At 48.4% G+C, this 10,826-nt stretch overlaps 1 long non-coding RNA gene across 3 annotated transcripts in view; it reads right to left on the bottom strand.

Annotated features, from left to right (window-relative positions):
• Positions 1-3,297: 3,297 nt before the first annotated feature.
• The window catches only part of LOC138426794 (uncharacterized), a 118,742-nt gene continuing 111,213 nt past the window's right edge, over positions 3,298-10,826 (bottom strand). For all 3 annotated transcript variants that reach the window (XR_011251747.1, XR_011251748.1, XR_011251746.1), the window contains one exon: positions 3,298-4,051. This is a non-coding gene — a long non-coding RNA (uncharacterized lncRNA). The remainder of the gene's footprint in view (positions 4,052-10,826) is intronic.

Here is a 10,826-nt window from a genome sequence, read left to right as displayed (position 1 = left end):
TAACCATCGGTGGCCACACGGCTCCAACAGGACCACACCAGGAGCCCCATCCACCAGGACTTGAGAGGTCACACCTTAGTCCGAGTCATGGGCAGAGAAGAGAAACAGCTTGAAACACCAGCCAGAACTTGCTAAAATGGCCACAGAAAACCACAGTGAAACTCGTCAAGGAGAACATGAGATATGTGTATTTCATTTATACTAATTATTTCAGGTTAGTTTAATCTCAGTTCTAAAAAGGAAGCATCCACATTGATCACCATTCCTCTCACTTGCTCATGCAGCAAGTGTTTGCCTCACATCTACTTGTGAGCGCTGTTCTTAGTGGTGCACACAGCAGACACCATACCTTCCCTCGTGCAGCTCACCAAGTGACTCTAGAAAAGGCTAATTTTCCCTTACCTATTTCATGCTTTTCAATGGGTTTTCATGCAAGAAGCCCTTGAGCCTCAAACCTTCCCAGCTTTTTCCCCAAAACAAAGCCTGCCCGACGCCAGGTCTCTCCACCTCCACCCCTGCGTCCGGGGCTCCAGCCCCTCGTCATCTCCCACTTGCACAACCAGATTGCTTAAAGATATGAATCAGGGCCTTCCCTGGCAGTTTAGTGGTTAAGACTCCATGCTTCCACTGAAGGGGATACAGGTTCAATCCCTAGTTAAGGAGCTAAGATCCCAGATGCTGTGCTGTATGGCAAAAAACAAACAAAAAAAAAGGTTTAAAAAATGTGAATCAGGTCTCTGGAGATTAAACCCCAAGCTCCACAGCAAGACTCCTGTGGTCCAGTCCCTGCCTCCCCTTCTCTCTGCTCCAACAACAGCACCAGGTTATTCTGCTTCAGGGCCTTTGCACCAGTTGTTCTCTGTCCTACTTCTTGATTGGCTCCTTCTCTCATTCAAGTCTCCGTTCAGATGCAACCCCTTTCTTTACTCCCCACTCTAGCCCTCTATCATATCACCCTAGCCCTCACCATCATAATTACTCTGCTCTATTGAGGTGGCACAGCGGTAAAGAATCCACCTGCCATTTCAGGAGACAAGGGTTCGATCCCTTCATCAGGAAGATCCCCTGGAGAAGAGAATGGCAACCCACTCCAGGATTCTTGCCTTGACAGATCACCTTTGCCAGCTACAGTCCATAAGGTCACATAGACTTGAACACGATGCATGCATATACATCGTGCGTCAAGTGCGTCTACTGACTTCCCATCTCTCAGCTCCTGACTGCAAGCTCCTTGCCAGAAGGAGAGAGGGACTGTCCGCCTCCTTCATGCCTGAATCTCTAGCACCTGAAGTAGCGCTTAGCCCACAGGATGCACTAGAGTCCTGCCTGTGAATATACCCGGAATGAGGAAATGAATAAATTATTCTTTACCAAAAACCCAAGCATCAAAATGTTCTCCCATGGCAGGAACTGGCCAGCTAAAGATACAGAAAGAGAATTAAATAAATTTAGAAATTGAGTGCAAGCTCTGTGAAAGCAGCTCCCATCTTTCCTGTTAATGACATATCCCAGGGCCTAGAGTAGAGCTTAGCACTTAACTGGCATCTACCATTTACAGAATAAACTGTTACACATGCAGATTAGGGGCTGGCACAGGTCTGGGTGAATGAAGAACCTGCTCAGGCAGGGTGGGGCCTTGCGAGCTGTCCTCTCGGAGCCGACGGGAAAGCCTGAGAAGGATGAGGTTTCCGAGTCCCCGACTGGCAAGTGAGAATGTTAGTTGCTCAGTCGTGTCTGATTTCTCTGCAGCTCCATGGACTGCAACCTGCCAGGCTCCTCTGTCTATGGGATTCTCCAGGCAAGAATACTGGATTGAGTTGCCATTCCCTCCTTCAGGGGATCTTCCTGACCCAGGGATCGAACCTGGGTCACCCGCATTGTAGGCAGATTCTTTACTGTCTGGGCCATCAGGGCAGAACAGCAACCACCACCCCCCCCCACCCCCCAACTCTTAAAGGCTTCTCAGGGAAACAGATGTCCCCTCTCCCAGGGAGTGGCTGGGTCTGGGGAGACTCATTTTGTCCTATTGACTGCTCACCACTCAAGTCCCTCTCTCCACAAAACTCCTTTGTTGGGGATTTGGGGGTTTCTCATTGTAGCCTTTTCTGTTTCTGCCCTGTAATTTCTCAGTTATAAAAATGGAGGCTCTGGAAGAGATCTTTAAATTCCCTTCAGAGCCAACATTTGGTGGTTTTACGTGTAAATGCTTTCCACCTGGAACCAGGGGGTATTCGGGTCAAGCCTTTAAAGAAAGCACTTGGTGCGTAATGAGAAGGACATCCAGAGCTGGCAAGAGGAGCCCTCGGCAGCAGGCGTCCGGGTGATGAGGCCCGGGGTCCCCTGACCTGAGGCTGCTCAGGATCCTTGGAAGCCCTCATCCTGTCGCCTCCAGGGCTTGGCGCTAGGTTCCTGGAACTTCTCCACTCTAAGCAGAGATGCTATGAAGGAATGTTTGAGGTGGAGGAATGAGAAACATTCTCCACATGAGCTTTTAAAGTCCACGTGTGAGTCTGGTGTTTCTGAAGCTCCAAGTCCCCGGGGTGCTTGTTGAAAGTGCCGTCCTGGCTGCCCTCCAGGCTCTGACTCCACGGATCTGCATTTGCAGAGTGTCCGGGGAATGCTAGTGCAGATCTCTGATGGTGAAGTGTGCAGCCCCTGGTGATCTGTAGGAAGGAGCCTGGCCTCTGCGGGGAAGTGGCTTGGGCAGGCTACGGCTCTGAGAGATGCCAGGAGGCCGAGCAACCTCTTCCGGGTCAGCCTCGGGCCACCGGGTTCCAATCCCATCAGTCACCTGGAGGGCCTTTGGCATGAGGCCAGGCAGATGGGCACTTGGAGAAAAGGAGCCCACTCGTGCCCAGACGTGCTGGGGACGCACCGCAGCCTCTGCTCCAGGGAGCTGTCTTTATATCACTGAACATGAGTGGATTCTCTGAAGTCTCTCCAAGTTCTAGAAAATGAATGCGATGTTTTTGGCCCTCTTGCTGTCCTGATAAGCTGGTTGACTGGGCTTGAATAGCGAGCTTGATTCTGCCTCAAGGGGTACTTTCCCTGGCTCTTCTGAAAATGCTCTGTGCCCACATTCTACAGCTGATGGCAGCAATGGTGAAGCTCTTTTACCCTTATCCACTGCCAGACATGCACCTATGCCATTAAAATTCATGGAGCAGGAACTTTCCCACTAGTCCAGTGGTTAAGACTTCACCTTCAAGTACAGGGGGGTTGGGTTCAATCCCTGGTTAGGGAGCTAACCCACATACCTTGTGGCCATAAACCAGAACATAAACACCAGAAGCAGTATTGTAACAAATTCAGTAAAGACTTTAAATGGTCCACATCCAAAAACCAATCTTAAGATTCATGGCGTGTTTGTCCCCAGAGTTGGAGAATTTGGTAAATAGAGTCCTGAGAGGCACCTCTCCCAAGAGCAGCCGGTCCTTTTTCTCACTGCTCACGGAGCCAACGGCCGCGGTCCTCCTGACATCACTACCCAGGAGTGGGGAGAGCTATGGGGAGGAGGAGGCCAGAACTCAGTCAGGGTTATTCACAAAGGATCAGAGAACACATCCACCCCCAGAAACAGCCCAGTGGTCCCTCTCAGACCTCAGCCCCCAGGATGTCCCCACACCCTGACCAGTGCCTCCTCAGGGCTCACATGCTCTATGGGACCTGTCAAGGCCTCAGGGCTCATAGAACTTCCATGAACTTGTGAGTCCACCAAAGAGCCTGTGAAGAAAAGCATCAAAGGCTAGGGGCTTTTGTCTTCATTCTGTGTCTTCACCTTCTCTCTGCTGCATAAACATTCACCTCCAGCCCATAAACATTAAAGGCTGAAGACTGAGAGAAAGAGCAAACCGGAAGCCTCTTTCCCAACATGGTCCTTCCCACTTCTCTGCCAGGAGCAGAATCCAGCACTGTCCTTAACTCCAGGAGCAAAATTCATGGGTGCTAGGTCCAGGCAGCTCTGGAGACATGAGAAAACCAAGAGTCCAGCGAGAGCATGATGTCCAGCTCATATGGCACCCAGACGGTGGCACCAGGGTGAGAGCAGCACCTACAAAACCACAAGGTCAAGGTCAAGGTCAGATCACTTTAGATGTCTGGGGGAAAGAAGGAAGCCACGCTACTGAGATGTCCAGTTGTCAGCAAAGGACAGAGGAGGCCTTCTACAGCCAGAAAGTTCTGACCCCGACATTTTCCTGAGCACGGAAAAGGCGGCTGCCCCACTTGATTGCAAAGAGGCCCCAGAGTTGTTTCACTTACGCAGTAGGTGTGTCATTGGCAAGGTACCCCTTAACTTGTTGAGCTCCAGAAGGCCTAACTACACATCAGTAAGCCAAAATAGCTAGAATTCCAAAGTCAGAAGGGATCTTACAGGTGCGGGGACCTGAGGGCATGCGTCCACAGGGAGGAGACGGTACAAATGAGAGGACAAGCCAACAGCAATCTTGGAGCGTGGACCCCGTGGAAGGTGGCCAGCCCCACTCAGCCCTGCCACTAGGCGACTATTCCCATGCACGAATTTGGTGCCAGGTTTGTCAGAGCTAATGAATTTTCAACATAAGCCCCAAATTCCAATTTTTATGTGAAATTTCCCAATTTTAAGATGTTGGCAACTAAATTCATGTTATTTAAAATACTGCACAGGCCAAACAAAACCCACCTGGATATGGGGAGAGGGTGGAATCAGCCCATGGGATTCCATCTCATAACTTCTGATATGCATCAATTACTGAGTAACCATCATGGTAACAGCTAGTATAAATTGGGTGCTTCACATACATTGTTACACTTTGTCCTCACCGTTGAGGAAATTCAGTTTATAGAGAATAGGTAGCTTCAGGGCAGCCAGCATTCGCATCCAGGTCTGTCTGACGTCAGGTGCTGAACCCGTAGCTATTAAGTGATATTGCAATTCCAGAAACAACTACACTTTCCATTGTATGTGTGTGTGCTAAGTTGCTCAGTCATGTCCAACTCTCTGCAACCCCATGAACTGTAGCCCACCAGGCTCCTCTGTCCATGGGATTCTCCAGGCAAGAACACAGGAGTGGGTTGCCATGCCCTTCTCCAGGGGATCTTCCTGACCCAAGGATCAATCCCGGGTCTCCGGCATTGCAGGCAGATTCTTTTACTGTCTGAGCCACCAGGGCAGCCCATAAACTCATTCAATTCAAGGCTAGGCACAGAAATGGACGCTTGGTGTTTGCATGGTGGGTTTTGTATTGGTTGTAGGAGGGCTCAATCAGGAAAGGTGGTGGTGGTGGTAGTTTAGTCGCTAAGTCGTGTCCGACTCTTGCAACCCTGTGGACTGTAGCCTTCCAGGCTCCTCTGTCCATGGGATTCTCTAGGCAAGAACACCGGAGTGGGTTGCCATTTCCTTCTCCAGAAAAGGTAGGCTTGCAAAAGAAAAGCTACCACCCTGGCAGCAGACAAAGGCAGGGAAGCTGTATTGAGAATTTTCTTCGATTCTTCACAGTGCAAAAGTCCTTGTCTGGCCACATGGAATGAGTATTCTGGGCTTTGCTACACAAAGGGCAGCCAGTGGGCCAGCAGCATTAGTGTCACCTTGGAACTGGTTAGAAAGGCAGAAGTTCAGTGCACCCACATTGACTGAATGGGCCCCTTAACCAGAGGAACAGCTCCTGCTCATGCACCTCAAAGCATGAGAAGCCTGTTCTTGCCCCTCTCTGATTTGTCCTCCAGTCTGGTGTGGGCCCTCCAGTCCTCTCATGAAAGAGAAAAATTGTCAAAAAAAGAAGAGAGAAAAAATGTCTGACTCTTTGTGATCCCATGGACTATAGCCTGCCAGGCTCTGTCCCTGGGATTCTCCAGGCAAGAATTCTGGAATGGGTTGCCATTCCCTTCTCCAGAGGACCTTCCCCACCCGGGTATTGAACCCGGGTCCCCTGCACTGCAGGTGGATTCTTTACTGTCTGGGCCACCAGGGAAGCCCATAATACCATACTTCCCATCAGACTGCCATCTCCCCAAAGACAGAGGCTCCCTCTTCCATATCTATTTTGCCTCTTCTAAGCATGGCACACAGTCATTTGAGCCCCTCAACCCAGCTGCAGACAAAGGGGAAGGTGTCTCCCAGTGCACAACAGAAGGAATCCTTCTCTAAAACCACAACCGTGCAAATTAGCTCAGCCTCCCAGACTGGTGGCAGGCACTTGAGAATGTGAGAAAAATCTGTACAACACTGCCAGACCCCAGTCTCACCCTGGTGCTGTAGGGATATAAATGGTGTCTGCATCTAAAATGCACATGCAGAAAAACACAGAGGTTCCTTGATTCTAAAACATGTCTGCCAACCCTTAAGGGAAATCTGAGATCCTGGGCCAGGTAGGGACCTCTGGGCTCCCTTGCAGCAGTTCACAACAAGCCCTTGCAGAATGCTGTGAACAGGAACAGGAACCCTGAACCGGGGTGTTGGTGTCCCTCTGCCTGCAGCTGAAATGGCATGCAGCCTGGACCTCTAACCTCCTGCATTTCGTGCTCATCACGGACCCTTTGCTTCAAGGCATTGGGGTCCTTTCCAGAAAATGGGGCAAACTCCTGACTCTTCTGTCATTGCTGCTAAATTTTTAGCCATCCCCAGGGGCTGGTGTACATAAGGAGGAGAAATATCCCAGAGGTGCAGAGGCCTGCAGGCCCGCAGGCTCACGCCTGGTGCACGCTGCCTGCATGCCTTTCTCTGTGTGCTCCAGACGCGAGGCCTCCCCAGAGACCGAACCTTGCAGAAAAATTCTCACTGTCCCCAAGCAACCCAAATTCTTCAAGAACATATGTCACCTCCAGCCCTTGCACAGCCCTCACCTGCCTCGGAGACCATAATCACTCAAGGAAAAATAAAGTAAAAGTTCCCAACACCCTCCTCCTCCCCGCGGGCCTGCCTGGTGAACACGTGCAGAGAGCCGCTCTTGGCTCTAATACATGAGGCTTTCCATTCCAGTTAAACTGTGATGTTGCCATGGAAACACCCAGTGAGGTGTTTCTCTGCCCGGCCGGCCCAGGCTGGGGACTTGAGACCCACGTTACAGACGCCTCTGAGCCGGGTGCCACCCTCACCAACCCAGGGCACCCCCACCCCCAGTCTCTTCAGGGCTGTTCATGCCTGTAGGTGAGTGGGCATTGGGACACACGTTTGTTTTGTTTTGTCTTCAGCCCAGCCCCTCCCAGCACACAAAAGGCACATTCTTGAATTAAAAAAAAAAGAAAAATGTATTTTTTTTTCCTGCATTCCAGCTGCCTGAGCTAAGCGGAGGAATGAATGGTTTGGGAAAAATCTCACACAGGAATAAATTTACAAGGGACAGCTGAGCGGATAAATTCAGTCCCCAAAGAGGGGCATTACGAGGCCTTTTGGCAGGAGACTTGCCCCTTGTGCAAAGCTGTCTAAAAAGAAAAACAGAGCAAGAGAGGGGGCTTTCAAATCCACCCCAAAATAAACCGTTCAGAAATCCTTTTAACTCCCTCTAGCTGTCAGCATCTGGAGACAGGGAGGCCTGTGCACAAAGCCCCATCAGTCTTTCCAGGTGAACCTCAAGGGGGTCCCAGAGCTTGGCTTCAAGGTTACTCAAGTTTCCTGGCTTGACCCACTATCCATATCTGGCAAAAATGGAGTTTGCCCTCATGGGAACTCATCATGGCTTAGCTGAAGAAGGAACCCAAACACAATATGAACTGATGGACCAGATGGCTCTGGGGAGGTTGGGGCTCAACCTAGACCCACGCCTCCCGGGATGAGGGACTCATTGCAGGGAGAGGATCATGGCTGTGACTTGGAGGAGGCTCCCACTCAGGCTAGAAGATGCTGGTCTGAGCATGCAATGTGTGTTCCTTTGAGTCCCCATACTTTTCCCTATGAAATCTGAGAGTAAGATTATGCCAGAATGATTTCTGGACACTTCCCCCACAAAAAGGATGTTAAACACTGGCCTCTCCCCTGCTTTTCAACTGCTTCCTTGATTCACTAGTTAACAGCCGGTTGCAAGAATTAGGAAAGCCCTTTTGTTGCACTGAGGTCTGAAAACTCAGTCAACCCATACTCACTCCCTTTCCTTTGGAAACCAAATCCTAGAACTTTTACAGCTGGCAATGACTTTCTTGTTACCCCTTGAGGATTTTCCCAGGCTCTTCCAACCCCAGGAGAGCCTGAGACTAGCCCTGACGGCCAGGCTCCTCTGGGAAAGGCGACTGACCGTCAACCAAACATGTCCACAGTGCATGCATTGAGCTAGCACTGAACCCAAGTGACATTGCTCCTTCTCCGCCCATAGTCCTACTTCTGAAGTCACTGTCGGTCAGTGAGCATTAAGCATTCATAGTCCAATCCCACACTGTACACTTGGAGAGGAGCAAATACATATTTATGCAAGGGTCAATTTCTGTCCCCAGGGAGATCAAAATCTCCTACCCAGACAGCATGTACCAGTAACGGAATATGTGCCCTATTCCAGGCTTTTTACTAAGTATTTCATGCTGATAAGTCCTTTATTTGCATTTGCTATGGTAGCTACATGTTCAGTGGAATCTGACTAACTAGAGACAAATCCTGGGCCCATCCCTCATCAGTTATGCATCCTTGGGCATTAACCCCACAGCCTCATTTTCCTCATCGGTAAAACAGCTAACAACATCTAGATGTTGTGAGAATTTAATGAACCAGTGCTTGTGATTCTCTTAACCCAGTGGCGAGCATTAGTGCTCAAACAGTGATCACATGGCCTCACTTCCAGAAACACCCCTCTACCCTCGATGCTGGAGATCGGCTACCCTTCCTGTGGAAACCCTGCACAATTCTCTGCCAGAGCATTCCGTGTTCATTACTGAATCCTTGCCCGTTAATCGTGAAGCAGAACACGTCCTCCTGCAGAAGAGAAAAGGCACTGGAGAGCTACGGGTGGTCCTGCACCTCTTCCAAGAAAGACTACTTGGCTGGCATCTGGCTCTCATCTTTGACTTTTTTTATTATTAATCAACGAATTAATTTTTGGCTGCACTGGATCTTTGTTGCTATGCACGCATTTCCTCAGGTTGTGGTGGGGGGGGGGGTGGGGGCGGGGTCTACGCTTCCTTCAGTGTGCGGGCTTCTCATTGCAGTGGCTTCTCCTCTACAGAACACAGACTTTAGGGTGTGGTGGCGTCAGTAACTGCGGCTCACGCACTTAGTGCTCCAAGGCATGCAGAATCTTCCCAGACCAGGGATCAAACCTGTGTCCCCTGCACTAGCAGGTGGATTCTTATCCACTGGACCACCAGAGGAGTCAGAGCCTTTGTCTTTGAACTCTGTCTAAATTGGGACTGGGTAAGACCTAGATCCACATTAAGTCTAACTTAACAACTAAACATTCTGTGTCATCTTAATAAGGAAAGAAAAAATAGGAGTATCTTTTTAGTATATAAGTATCTGTGAAAAGCACACTTATACACATGGTGGTGGCTTAGTCATTAAGTCGTGTCTGACTCTTGCGACCCACCCCCCAAATATACTTGCACAAATCCGTTGGAAGAAGAGCATAGACATGAGTGAAAATGGTTGCTTGGAGAAAATAGACTACAGAAGTCATGGATGAGAGTGAAATCTTCTGAGCATATATTTTTCAATACTTGGTACTTGTTGGATATATGTATATGTATAACTGAACCACTTTGCTGTATACCTGAAAGTTAGACAACACTGTAAATCAACTATATGCCAATATAAAATAAAAATTTTAAATTAAAAAATGTTTCAGATATAAAAATATATATAATTAAAGCAAATAGGAAAAGAAAATATAAAACTGAACCTAAAAAATACAAAATAACCCAACTGCAAAGCACATCTAAGTGACAACAGAAATATAAATGCCACTGGTAGTTTTTATGTTACTAGTAATATTGATAATGCATTTTGAAATGGTTTTATAAGAATTATAGGGAAAAGCATATGTGTTGATGTTTAAGAAACATGAGTCTCACTGTAAGAGATATGATTGGAGAATGAAAGAAGCTAAGGAAACAGTAACATTAAATATGAAACAGGAAAAAATGGCATTATTGTTAATAATTATCAGGTGTCCCCACCAGCTCCTCCTGCTATGACCGCCTGCCAATGATGCTGAGCTTGGACTGTCCTGTCCAAAAACATCTCTCTCCAACCTTCCTCACCAGTAACACTCAGAGACAGTGGTCATCCCCACCCCAGCCAGAAAGGAACCTGGGAGACAGCAAAAGGATGAGTGGCTCCTGGAATGTTTAGAACATATAGAATCTTCCTGCAGGCTCCCTTTGGTTGTGATTCTAAAAATATTTCCTCCCAGGTAGCACTTTTATGGCCCCAGTCCGTCCTCTTCTTTCTTCTACTTGCTCCCTTAAGAGGAAAGAAATTATTGTGGAATCTGGAAAACCATACAAGCCCCAAGTTTACCTCTTTGCATCCTTGGGTAAGTCATCTCTACTCTCTGAGCCTCAGTTTACTAATCTGTAAAACCCAGTATAAAATAATGCCCATTATGCTGGATGGTAAAATGTAGAGATAATGGACATGAAATACTTAGTGTATATATCCAACAAATGGTTGGTATAATCCTTGTTATTTATGCTGACATGAAAATGTTCTATGAATTGCAGAACTCTGCATGAATGTCAAGTATCATTCAATTATCCTTCAACTGGATAAGAGGTCATCCTGTGCAAAGGAAAATATACAGAGCCCAGGTCTGCCTCAGTCCAACAGCAGGTACAGCACCTGGGCCGGATTTCCAGCCTGTAGGAGAAAGTCACCCGGCAGGTATCTGAGTTCACCATATGCCTTGTATTAAGCGGGGGAGGCGTGTGTA

Source organism: Ovis canadensis, chromosome 21, assembly GCF_042477335.2.
Source record: "Ovis canadensis isolate MfBH-ARS-UI-01 breed Bighorn chromosome 21, ARS-UI_OviCan_v2, whole genome shotgun sequence".
Classification (NCBI taxonomy): Eukaryota; Metazoa; Chordata; class Mammalia; order Artiodactyla; family Bovidae; genus Ovis; species Ovis canadensis.
Note: the sequence above shows the minus strand (reverse complement) of the source record. Positions and strands in the feature narration are given on the sequence as shown.